Raw genomic sequence first — 11,631 nt, forward strand, 5'->3', positions numbered from 1 at the left:
TCAAAAATGTGGGAAAGTCAATTTCAAATAGACTTGACGACAAATTCAATTCTGTTTTTAGAATTCTTATCACTTCATTAGATCAATTGGTATGTTTAGCAAAGAACCAGTCTAATATCCTATGTCGCGTGCGTGTTAGAAAATAACGGAAAATCACGGTATCGAATCCCCTTAATACAACTAAACTAAACCAATAATGACCATTTGATTTATCTTAATTATTATTTTTATAACTAATACAAATCATTTGTACCTAATTATAAATTGTATCTCGTATATTGTATTGTAATTTTTTGTTAAATCGCTTATTTTCACTTTGTAGATCAACCATTTTACCATCTCGTAGTATATCCATGGAGTAATATTACTATGAGTAGATCACATGCTAACGGCTGCAACATGAATGACAATTATTGACAACTACAATGCTTAACAACATAGACATATAAATAATATTATAATATTATATGTCTATGCTCAGCAACAATCATGCGGACATGTACTAACCTTCCTTTATGGTTCGAAATAGCTATAAATATTGTTTGTATATGTTGTATTGTTTGTAATATATTTTGTGATTAATTCAACAGTCTAAAATTTAAACAAAATTCCATTTATATTATTAATAACTGTTAGTCTGTTACACAAATATGTATGTACAGATATATTTTAAAACAATATTACATATTAATAGGCCAAGGATTTTTTTCTCGTACCTATATACAGTTTAATAATTATGCCTTTAAGCGCAATTGTTTTCTAAAGTATTTAAACCAGACACTGTGCATACTTACGCACGAACAACTAATTCGCGCAAGTGTGTTATGAAAACAAATAGAGCACTTGATATATAAATGATTGTTTATACTTTTGTATTAATATACTGAATTAATATATAGAACAAGTATTTAAAAATAATATTGGTATATAATATTCATACATATTTATATTTTTATTTTAAATACATAATTAAATGCGTGATGTTTCTGAATTAATGATTTAATAAAAAAATATAATTATAATTTGTTTTTAAACTCTTATACAGTTGCCCATATGTATAATATTGTCTCCATAAATAACAAAAATAAATGGATTGGTAAACCTGATAGTCTGAATAAATGCATAAATGCATAATATAGGAGTTATGGAATTTGGGACTTACTTCCTTTAAAGTTGTCATAGATAGTAAAATAGTCAATATCTATAATTTTACAATTACATAATATTAGTCTTCTATATATTTTTAAATTTGATAAGCACGTCAATTCTTAACCTTGACAAAATGTGTTGCATTTGATCAAACCTCTATTCACTCGAAGGTAGTAGGTACCTATGGGTGTATACAACATAACAATTTAATTTAAAATCCGTGAGAAATATAATACTCATTAAATGAAAGAGCAGGCACATACCTCGCATAGACGCAGGAGTTCTATGTCTTTAAGGTTATTATTATTTTAAATTTGAAAACTCATATGATGGCTTATTAACCATACTGATCGATTCCAAAAATTACTAGTCTAAACTCTAATGCTTAATACAATATGTAGGACGTAGGTACTCGGTTAAATTTTCAATCGAGCGTAGAACAAAGAACTATAATACTCATTATGTTAGATATATATTTTATATCTATATGAGAACATTTAAGTATAATCAAACGCAATAATGTCGCTAACTATGTGTTCAAAATACGTGTTCACTAAAAAAACTATAATAACATACGTCGTTTTGAATATTATTATCATACCCGATATTGTAAATAAGTAGTTCGTCAACTTCACTCATCGACTATAAAATAATAATATAGAAATATAGAATGTCAAGTTTTTATTCCCTCGCCATACAGGTGATTAACCAAGCATGCTCACCCCCCTTTTCATCTTCAATAATGCAGTTATTCAAATTCCGATTTTTTAAATTTTTAAATATACTTACCTAATTAAAGCCCATATTTTAAAATTCTCAAGATTGTTTGTACTACTTGAGGTGAGTGTTCTGAGAAAATATAAACTTCTTATTTTAAAATGAACAACTCCCTCATTTTCTACAGTAAATTATCTAGTGGATAATTTTTCTAGATTTTTGACTTATCAACATCAAAATTCGAACAAGTAGTTTTTCAGTTATTAAATGTTTACATTGAGGGTCTAGGGATATAGTATAATAGGCAATAGTCTTTAGAACGGTTTTACAAAAATATAAGATTTAATATCGGATCATTCGGATCTTGTATTTATTATACTTGGACCATTTTTATAAATTATAAATATCAAAGGATTGATATTAATCACTTAAATTTTCAAATTACCATATGCCCATATCTTAGAACTTGTTATCATGGACCTGAAATTATTATCCTTAGTACTACACAAGACTTACGCAAGTTAAACAGGTAACTGAAAAACTACTTGTTCGAATTTTGATATCGATAAATTATACAATTAATAATTTACTGTAAAAAAGAGGGTTGTTATTTAAAAAACAGAAGTCTGTGTTTCCTCAAGAATTTGAAAATATGGTCTAAGTATATTTGAAAATTCCAAAAATCAGATATTGAAGAAGGAAATTGGGGTGAGCATGGTTGCAATGAATCAAACATTCACACTATATATTATACTAATACTAGGGCACTATAGATACTAGGTATGCTACGCAGCCATTTTGGGACTAATAATGTTATGTGAATATGAATTTCCCCCAACCACTTTATTTTATCATTGATAAATGAGTCGCGAAAAGGTGGCATAGCATACCTATTATATGTAGAGCCTTATGCAACACCACCGCAAGTTGGTCACAGACTAACCGCTGTATAACCACTCTTATCACTCCGGGAGAACTAGGGTACCCGACCGTCATGCGCGATCCATCCAAAATTTAAATGGTAACGCTGATGTTGTGCGTCGTCGTTTAATTAATTTATAATTTATAATATTTCGTATAATATGATGTATAGGCGTTATAATTGATTATTAACTTTCAATTCATATAAATGTATAATGAATTGTGTACAGTACATTTCAGTATTTCACTATGTATTATATCTTTGTTCGATTCACATATTGTACTCTATCGTCGGTCGGACGCCTATAATAATAGCAGACAAAGGATATCGTCAATATACATTTTTAAATCGTGTATAATATTAATTCATTACACCACACCCGTATATGTTGTACACTACTCGTACCTCGTGTACACAAATGAAAATTATGTGTATTAAATGGATACAATTCATGCATGGTATGTTACACTGTTAAATATTATTATTATAAGCTTGGGCCACGTGTAGTTGTAATATTATAGTCAAATGCAATTATTAAAAAATAAAAAAATAAAATATATAATGAATTAATGACAATAACAAATAAGTCTGTAATCAGCTGTTGAACTATATTATACAGTTTATTGTGTATACCAACTATCATTGATTATAAATACTATACTATACTATTTTTTATAGTATTTATTATCAATGTTATACACCATATCAAACACCAAACGCGCACAATACTGCACTTATATAAAATTAAGATATCACATTTTGCTTGAAGCACTATTGAGCTCCAGATCATATTTGTTATAATTATACGCAGACTATATTATTATACATTGGTTATGTCATTTATGTAATTTCACAATTTTTTTGTCCGTATTTATTCAGTCGTTCAAACATAAATTTCAAGTTTTTACGGACTATAATATGATGACTGTTCATCGAGGAAATAATAATAAAACAATATTAACACGACGATTGGGTAATAGTGATTATATAGTTTATACTAAGGAGTTAGGGCACGTGCAATATTGTTTCCATATTATGCTTTTGTAAAGAAAAATAAATGCATAGCTTGATATCTTGAGACGTAAATAAAATTAACGAACGGACGAAAGTTCGTTAAAAATAATATAAATAGGTAAAAAAAACATTAAAAAAACGTTTGCTTTACGCCGTGTTATGTAATAATTAACATATTTTATAGTTTAATTTATAAAACATTTTGAATTAATTTGTACAATTATTAAATAAAAATTTTAATCTTAATCTGAAAGTATTAAAACATAACAACTAACCTACTTTTTTAATTGCATATTATATTATAATATTAATAATGTATGTATCGTATCTATGTATATAAGAACACTTATAAGTTTAAATCAAAAAACGTAAAATGTTTAATTCTCAAAAACAATACAATAATATTCTTCCATATAATCAGAATAATTTCAAATTTGTAAAATGAATAAAATATAAATTCTTTCACGATATTATAAGTAATTCATTATTTTTAAGATTTGTTACCAGTTTGTATGCAATTCAAAATTAATTTAAATTTATGATTTTACGAAAATAATATTACCTAGTTTAAAAAGATGAATATATTATGTTAGACTCATGCGCGTATTTCGAGTTATGATTTGAAATTAATTTTGATTAATTCTTTCTTTCTTTCTTTTCATTAATATTTAATAATCATTAACACCTACTGCAGCTGGACAATTTTAGTACAATTACAAAATAATAATGGATTTTATAGTATATTATACACTTTAAATTTAATTAAATAAACTACAAAATAAATACCTATTATGGGGTTAAAGATAATTGAATAGAATGTCATTGTGCTTAATCTTAATGTGAAGTGATAACAATTATTTCATTATTATAGTTAGATAAATTTATTGTAATTTCGGTCTAGACGGAAAATGTTTGCACAATAATTATAATATTTACTAATATACTAATAACTATAATATTATATTATTATGTATACATATATTTATTCCATACGTCGTCAAATATATAGTTTGGTCTCCAAATATTTCAATAGTTTAGAACACCAAACTTCAAATCAAATATTCTACGATAGGTACTTAACTATTATCTTTGGTCTCCAACGACAACGCATTCAGACGATTACACAAATAATCATAATTAACTAATTCGACATTTGTACTAAATTATGTTTAGTCGGCAATCGGAACGAACGCAGCAGTAGAAAGCAACGAACAATAATATTGTTGATATTTTTCCATACCCCGTATTTGTACCAGGAAAATTGAAAAAAAAATACAAATCATTTTTTATTTTCTGACAAATTATTAAATCAAAATAATGTTGGTGAAAAAAAGAGTTATACACCGTCTCGTTCTCAGCGTTTATTTTACATTAAAAAAATTACAACACGAGTACTCACTCGCCCACAACATTTAAAACACTGATGTCACATCGTTCCGCGTAGACGCGTAGTACTAATATATGACGGGAAATTGAGCAATATTAAAATAAAAAAATGTTAAAAATATATCAATGACGGTTGAGATAAAAATAATTTAATAATTTTTAAAAAAACAGACTTAAGTTACTTAACACTCGACGTATATTATACTGACGTAATATTATTATACACTTGGAGTTTATAAACAATGAATACAAGCAGAGTGAGCCATCTTCTCCGATCTTAAGGCCCCCCTTCCCTTCAATCCCTTCCATAACAAATTGTGTACACATTGATATAAGCTACTTAAGACCAAATGTTAGGCATTAGAAAACAACACATTATGATTTATTAGCAAAGTAATTTTAAACCACGTGTGATAATAAAAGGTATGGTCGTATGGGTATTAACTATTAGGTATATACTTGTTACATGGAATTATTATAATATAACCTATAGGCTAATAATTGCCTATAACTTATTATGGTCTAGTAGAACAATATTGAAAGTATAACATATACAATATTTGTTTAAGATAATTGGTGAAGCAGGTACCTAAGACCGAAGTATTTAATATTACAATGTACCTCTACATATGTGTCATAATGATTATTTCTACAATGCACACTATATTTAGTGTATATTTTTTTTTTACAATTCATTATTTTAAATCAATAACAATAGGTCAATAACAACCAACTAAGAATACGACTTCGCAATGTTAAACATTGCAATAATACGAGCATTTTCACATTAAAAGATAAACCGTGTAAATTTCGACAATAAATCTATAATATATTCTATTATTACACGTCATAATCGATCATCAAATATTATATTCACGTACATAGTAATATTATGTACATAACAATGTGGCACAGACATTATTATAAAATGTACGATCTATATTATTAATATACGATGTAGATTATTTAGCAAATAGCGTATTACAAATTGTGTAGATAATATTATTATAAACCTATATAATTTATTCTCATTATCGGAGGTCGAACTTTGTACCAAATCGATAAAGGATTTTAGATTCAACGGTTTAACTTTTAAGGAACACGCTAACGGCACAATAGAATGTTCTAAAACTTTTAAGTTTAGGTTATTATAGCCTATAGCTCGACACCAGGTATATTGGTATATAAATTAAAAATAACTCGATCAATACATCAGACGGTTCTCTACTGTAAGTGAAATAATTTTCTAAAATCATATTTCAAAGATATTTATTTAAGTTTATTGACATGAGAATAAATACGATAATCCACAGTCCGCACTGTATAATATATATATATCAATATGATGCCGATAACCATTCAAGTGATGAACGCGATACGATAGTATTATGTTCTTGTATACGAACAAATAACATTGCGATTAATGATCATACATTTATGTATGTAGTGGGAAATGGCTAATTATTTGTACCGCGGTATATCCTAAACATAAAAAATGGTATATTATTATAATCTGATTAGGCCTCTTTCACAGCCATGCGTACGGTACCGCGAGCTGATGAAAACGTGCGTACGCTGTGTATGAAACGCGATTAAGTTTTCATTTCACAGCTACCGCGTTTTGTACGCGTCATTATCACGGTTGAAATGAAAAATGAAAAACGCATGTGACACGGCGTTTGATACGCAGGGCTCTAAACCATTCCATTAAATGTCATGACTGGTCAGCAAACGTACCGTACGCGCACCGACGCACGGTGAACGGTAATTTCAGTGGCAATTGGGTGGTAGTCGGTGGGTCCCCAAGTAAATGTAAATATGATATACTCGATAGGCAGTTAATAACGATCTGAAATATAATTGATGATATTATATTAATACATTATTATGCATTAATACTTAGGATATTAATTGTAACTTGCCTCTGAAAAATGTTTAGTTCGCCACGCCACATGCGCGTTCGGATCATGCGGTACGCGGGTACAAAAAAACGCGCCCGTTTCGTACGCGTGTCTGTGAAACAGTGTATTTATACTAATATATTTTTCATACGAGCGTTTTCATCAGCTCGCGTACCGTACGCGTGGCTGTGAAAAAGGCCTAATATCTTACGCAGAGACCGTTTCGTATATTTCTCTAAAATTACACTTAGACAATTTGTTGCTCCGGATCAGATTTGATTGCACATTCAATTATTGACCGTGGGTAGCATAATGACAAAAAGTAAAATGAAAATAAATTTAATATTTATTCAAATTGATGCTCTGAAAATATACCTTAGTCGTGATTAATTTAACGATTTGAAAAACGTTTATATCGGTTTAAGTAAAACAAAATATGGCAAACCTATAAATATAGTTACCTAGTTACTTCCAAAGGCGTGTGCAGACTTTATAAATCGCAGGGTGCCAAGCGGCTGATGAAATGTGCTCCTCGAAAATATAAATAGGGACCCCTAAATAAATGCTCATATCAATGCCTTAAAAATAACAATTATTACTAGGTACTTCTTATTGGAAAATAATAAATTTTTAACTTTTTTTTATATGTTGAAAAATTAAAACATAATATTTTTATAAAGACGTGTTCATTGAAAAGGATATAATTTAATAATTGTTGTCACATAATTTAGACACGAACATCGATCTTATATTATTATGTACCAACATATTTTTTTTTTCTTCTAAAAAGTGTTATTTTGGAACTATGTTCATAATATTAAATATACCCACTAAAAAAATGTCCGTCCTCAGCTCACAGTGTATTCAAGCGCATATCCTACATATCCCGTACATGCGCCTATGCTTACTATTATTATTTAAAAAATAAAAATGCAAAAATATTTCAATAAACATATATCTTGAGGGTTCTGTCACTGGACAGCCTCCCTGCTCATAACTATATTATTAATTATTATCATGTCAATATTCTCCATCGTATTTATACTATTTACTTGTAGGTACATATTTTGCTACAGATTGTGAATTTTCTATTTTAATAAAAATATGTTTATTCGGAAACGTATTCAATTTGCGTCAAAATTGATTAAGTATATTGTAGGTACATAATATTATAGAGAAGAATATAACGTCTATAAATTAAATTTTTAAACATCGAGGACACATCGATGTTGTTATTCGTGCGGTTCAAAACTGTCCACGTTATATTATCACAGTGTTTATTTTTAAATGTAGTTTTCTTTTGTTCAAACAATTTAATATTTGCCACACTTAATTTATAGTTCTGAAATTATGTTTATACCTATATTATATCGTGTAAGTGTGTAACGCGAACTCCGATGACACTGCCGTTGTTATGCAAGTCATAACATATTATTATGGCTTGCTGATATAATTTGCCGATTGCAAATATTTAACCAGATATATAATATTTTGCTTTTATACTTGTTTACAATTCAACAAGACATAATAATCACGTTTTAGTGCCAAACTGAATCTATCAATTTGGTCGAAACGTTTGCAATTCGCCAAAGGCGTGATACGGCCCGACGGACGTTAACGGTTAACCTGTAGTACCTATATTATGTAAAGTGTAGACTATATTATTATATTTCGCTCAGTTTTCACTTTCAGTGACTTATTTGTAGCTTGACAACACCGTTAAAGCATAGAAAAATATAGAAGCGAAACTCGATCAGCTGATTGGGGTCTTGGTTATCTATGATCTGAAGTCTAAACCTACGAAAAACATGAAAACGGTTCCACGCACCAACATGATGTTAGACTCATGGTTACCAATATTATGAAAACGGTTCCAAGACTATGGCGGGATATGTTACGGCTTATTTACCATTCCCTATTTCACGTATGCCACGCCCCCCTGGAACCGTATTCAAGGCCACAATCCCCTGATTCGGACAGTTCACGGAGTTTCGTACCCCTGGTTAAAGGGAACGATTACAGTTTTTAAATACAGAGTGCTGGCCCTCCTTGTTAAATCGATTTATTATTTTTAGCGGTAATATTATTAATTTTTAATTTTAAAATCTTATTACTATAATATTTTATACAATATTATAAACTAAAATAAAATCCTACTATGTACACTCGGACGAGTCACGCCCCTGAAATACGTCACCGCGCTTTATAATATACCTAATAATAATTAATAATATGCACCAGTATCAGATTTGTAGTAGATACTATTCGCTGATGAATTTTCACGACGTGATCTCGCGGACTATATTATATAGAGCTGAATGTTTAATAATGTAATATCATTGTCTTTCGATTTCGTCCCAATATATGCAGAGCTGCATTTAGGGGGGGGCTGGGTACAACTGCCCCGGGCGCCAGTATTTTAGGGGCACCAAAATGTTGTAGCCAGAAATATGTTTACTTGTGAATTATTAAAATTGTATAATTTTAATTATTTTAATAACAGTATTATGTATAAAGTTTATTAGTATTATGCTGTTTGGCATTTTTTTGATTAATATTAATTTGCATAGTTTTATATAATTTTATTTTATTTATTCATGAAATACCTACAACCTACTTAAATATGTTGAAAAAAACAATTTATATGATGAATTATAAGCAAGGTTTAGGTGACATAAATTCAAATGTATCTTTGCGGAGAGAGAATCAAGCAATTACTAAACAATATTTTTAAAAAAAGCACACATTGTAAAACAAATATTCTTTTCTGTGCTCAAAATCTAAAAGGTTAATGAGGATCTAGCTCCCATATTTTCCTTGGGTAGGCCCATTAGGGGGAAGCAATTTTTTTTCACCGGAGCTTAGGGGGTGCCAATTTTTTTTTGCACCGGGGCGCAAAATGTCTAAATGCGGCACTGAATATATGTGAGTCTCGAAAAATTCTAGGGATTGTGAGATATATCAGTATATAAAGTGGCAGCTGGCCAACGAGTACGAAAAGTCCGCGATTTGTGTGCGCAGTCCGTCAATTATTTGGAAAAGATGTCATCATACCATGTTCTTTTATCATGATTATAATGATCGGCTGAAAAAAGGGAGAGTTTAATGATCGCGACCGATTAGGAAGAGAAACACATCACACGTGTATCGTACACTACGGCGATATCATTAGCGCGGGCGACCATGATTATCATCATCATCATCATAATATTATTATTATACAATAAATAAGTCGACGAGCGATCCTAAAAATATTCACGGTCTCGTCTATTTATACCTCGGTGCATTTATCACAATACGCATTATATTATAATACATTAATATCTATGAAAACGACGACGGCTGCGACCAACTGTTTGGTAGGTTCCCACGATTTCCTCCGCGTGATTATACAAAGCACATCATATTATACACTACACCCCCTCGAACTGTGCCGACGTGCTATGTAATATTATTATTATTATTATTATTATTATTATTACCTATCAAATATATAATAATATTATACGATCGTATTTAACATCAACGTACGAACGGGTTTGCCCTCCGGTGTTGTACGCGTGTGACCTGCACGGTTTATTGGTCAAATCGGCCGCGGAAAAACATCATCATGACCATATTGTATGACGGGTACATTATTATAAAATATTACACTTGTAATAATATCGTACGTTTACCGTGAACCGCGTGTACGGTATCCAAAGCCGATATACGCCTATATTATACGCTTAGGTAATAATGATAAATTTACACGCATGCACGCATATATTATATTATTATATATTATAAATAATATGACTATTAAGAAGGCTCTTACCGGCGAACCGATGGCATCGGTCCTGTTCGTGGGAAGATTTTCGAAAGGGTGCAGAGTCGTGAGACGCATATCCACGCCAAATTATACTCCTGGGCTAGTTTTCACAGTTGATAAATCCGTCCAGGGACGGATTGGGCCATAGGGAAATCGGCAAATTCCCGATGGGCCGCGTACTAAATAGTAAGTAGTAGGTAGACGTAAATATAATCTATTAATTGTTAAATATTACCATTGATTATAGATTATTCATTCAATGATATTACGTAATAACAGTCTATAATATTATAACGTAAAACGTTGTAAATTGTAATAATACAAGTATACAACGTCCAACAACAAAAACTGAATAATAATATTAATTAACAATAAGTAATAACTGTAATCAAAAAATCAACTTCCGTGGACAGTAAAATCTATAAATAATTGGTTATTCGGGTTGTCGTCAATCAGATGGACCGGTGGGTTGTGGGTAATAACGACGAATTTTGACGATACAAGTCGGATGCGGGTCGTTAATATGAATACCTAATGAGAATATTTTTATTTGAAATTTATATTATTTATATTTAAATATCAATCATCATTCAAAACCTCAATATCAGCACTTGGCAGTCAGCAGTTCATCACAATTTGGTCAATTTTACAATTCAATTACTAAGTACTTAACTAGGAATAATTCATAAAATATTTTATACCACAATAGTAATAGTTACGAATTATAAAAT

The 11,631-nt window shown here is 29.9% G+C and overlaps 1 long non-coding RNA gene across 1 annotated transcript in view; it reads right to left on the reverse strand.

Annotated features, from left to right (window-relative positions):
• Positions 1-11,178, reverse strand: part of LOC107884583 — a 23,894-nt gene extending 12,716 nt beyond the window's left edge. The window contains exon 1 of the long non-coding RNA XR_001680025.2: positions 10,907-11,178. This is a non-coding gene — a long non-coding RNA (uncharacterized LOC107884583). The remainder of the gene's footprint in view (positions 1-10,906) is intronic.
• Positions 11,179-11,631: the final 453 nt, after the last annotated feature.

The sequence above is a fragment of the Acyrthosiphon pisum genome, chromosome A1, assembly GCF_005508785.2.
Source record: "Acyrthosiphon pisum isolate AL4f chromosome A1, pea_aphid_22Mar2018_4r6ur, whole genome shotgun sequence".
NCBI classification, from domain to species: Eukaryota; Metazoa; Arthropoda; class Insecta; order Hemiptera; family Aphididae; genus Acyrthosiphon; species Acyrthosiphon pisum.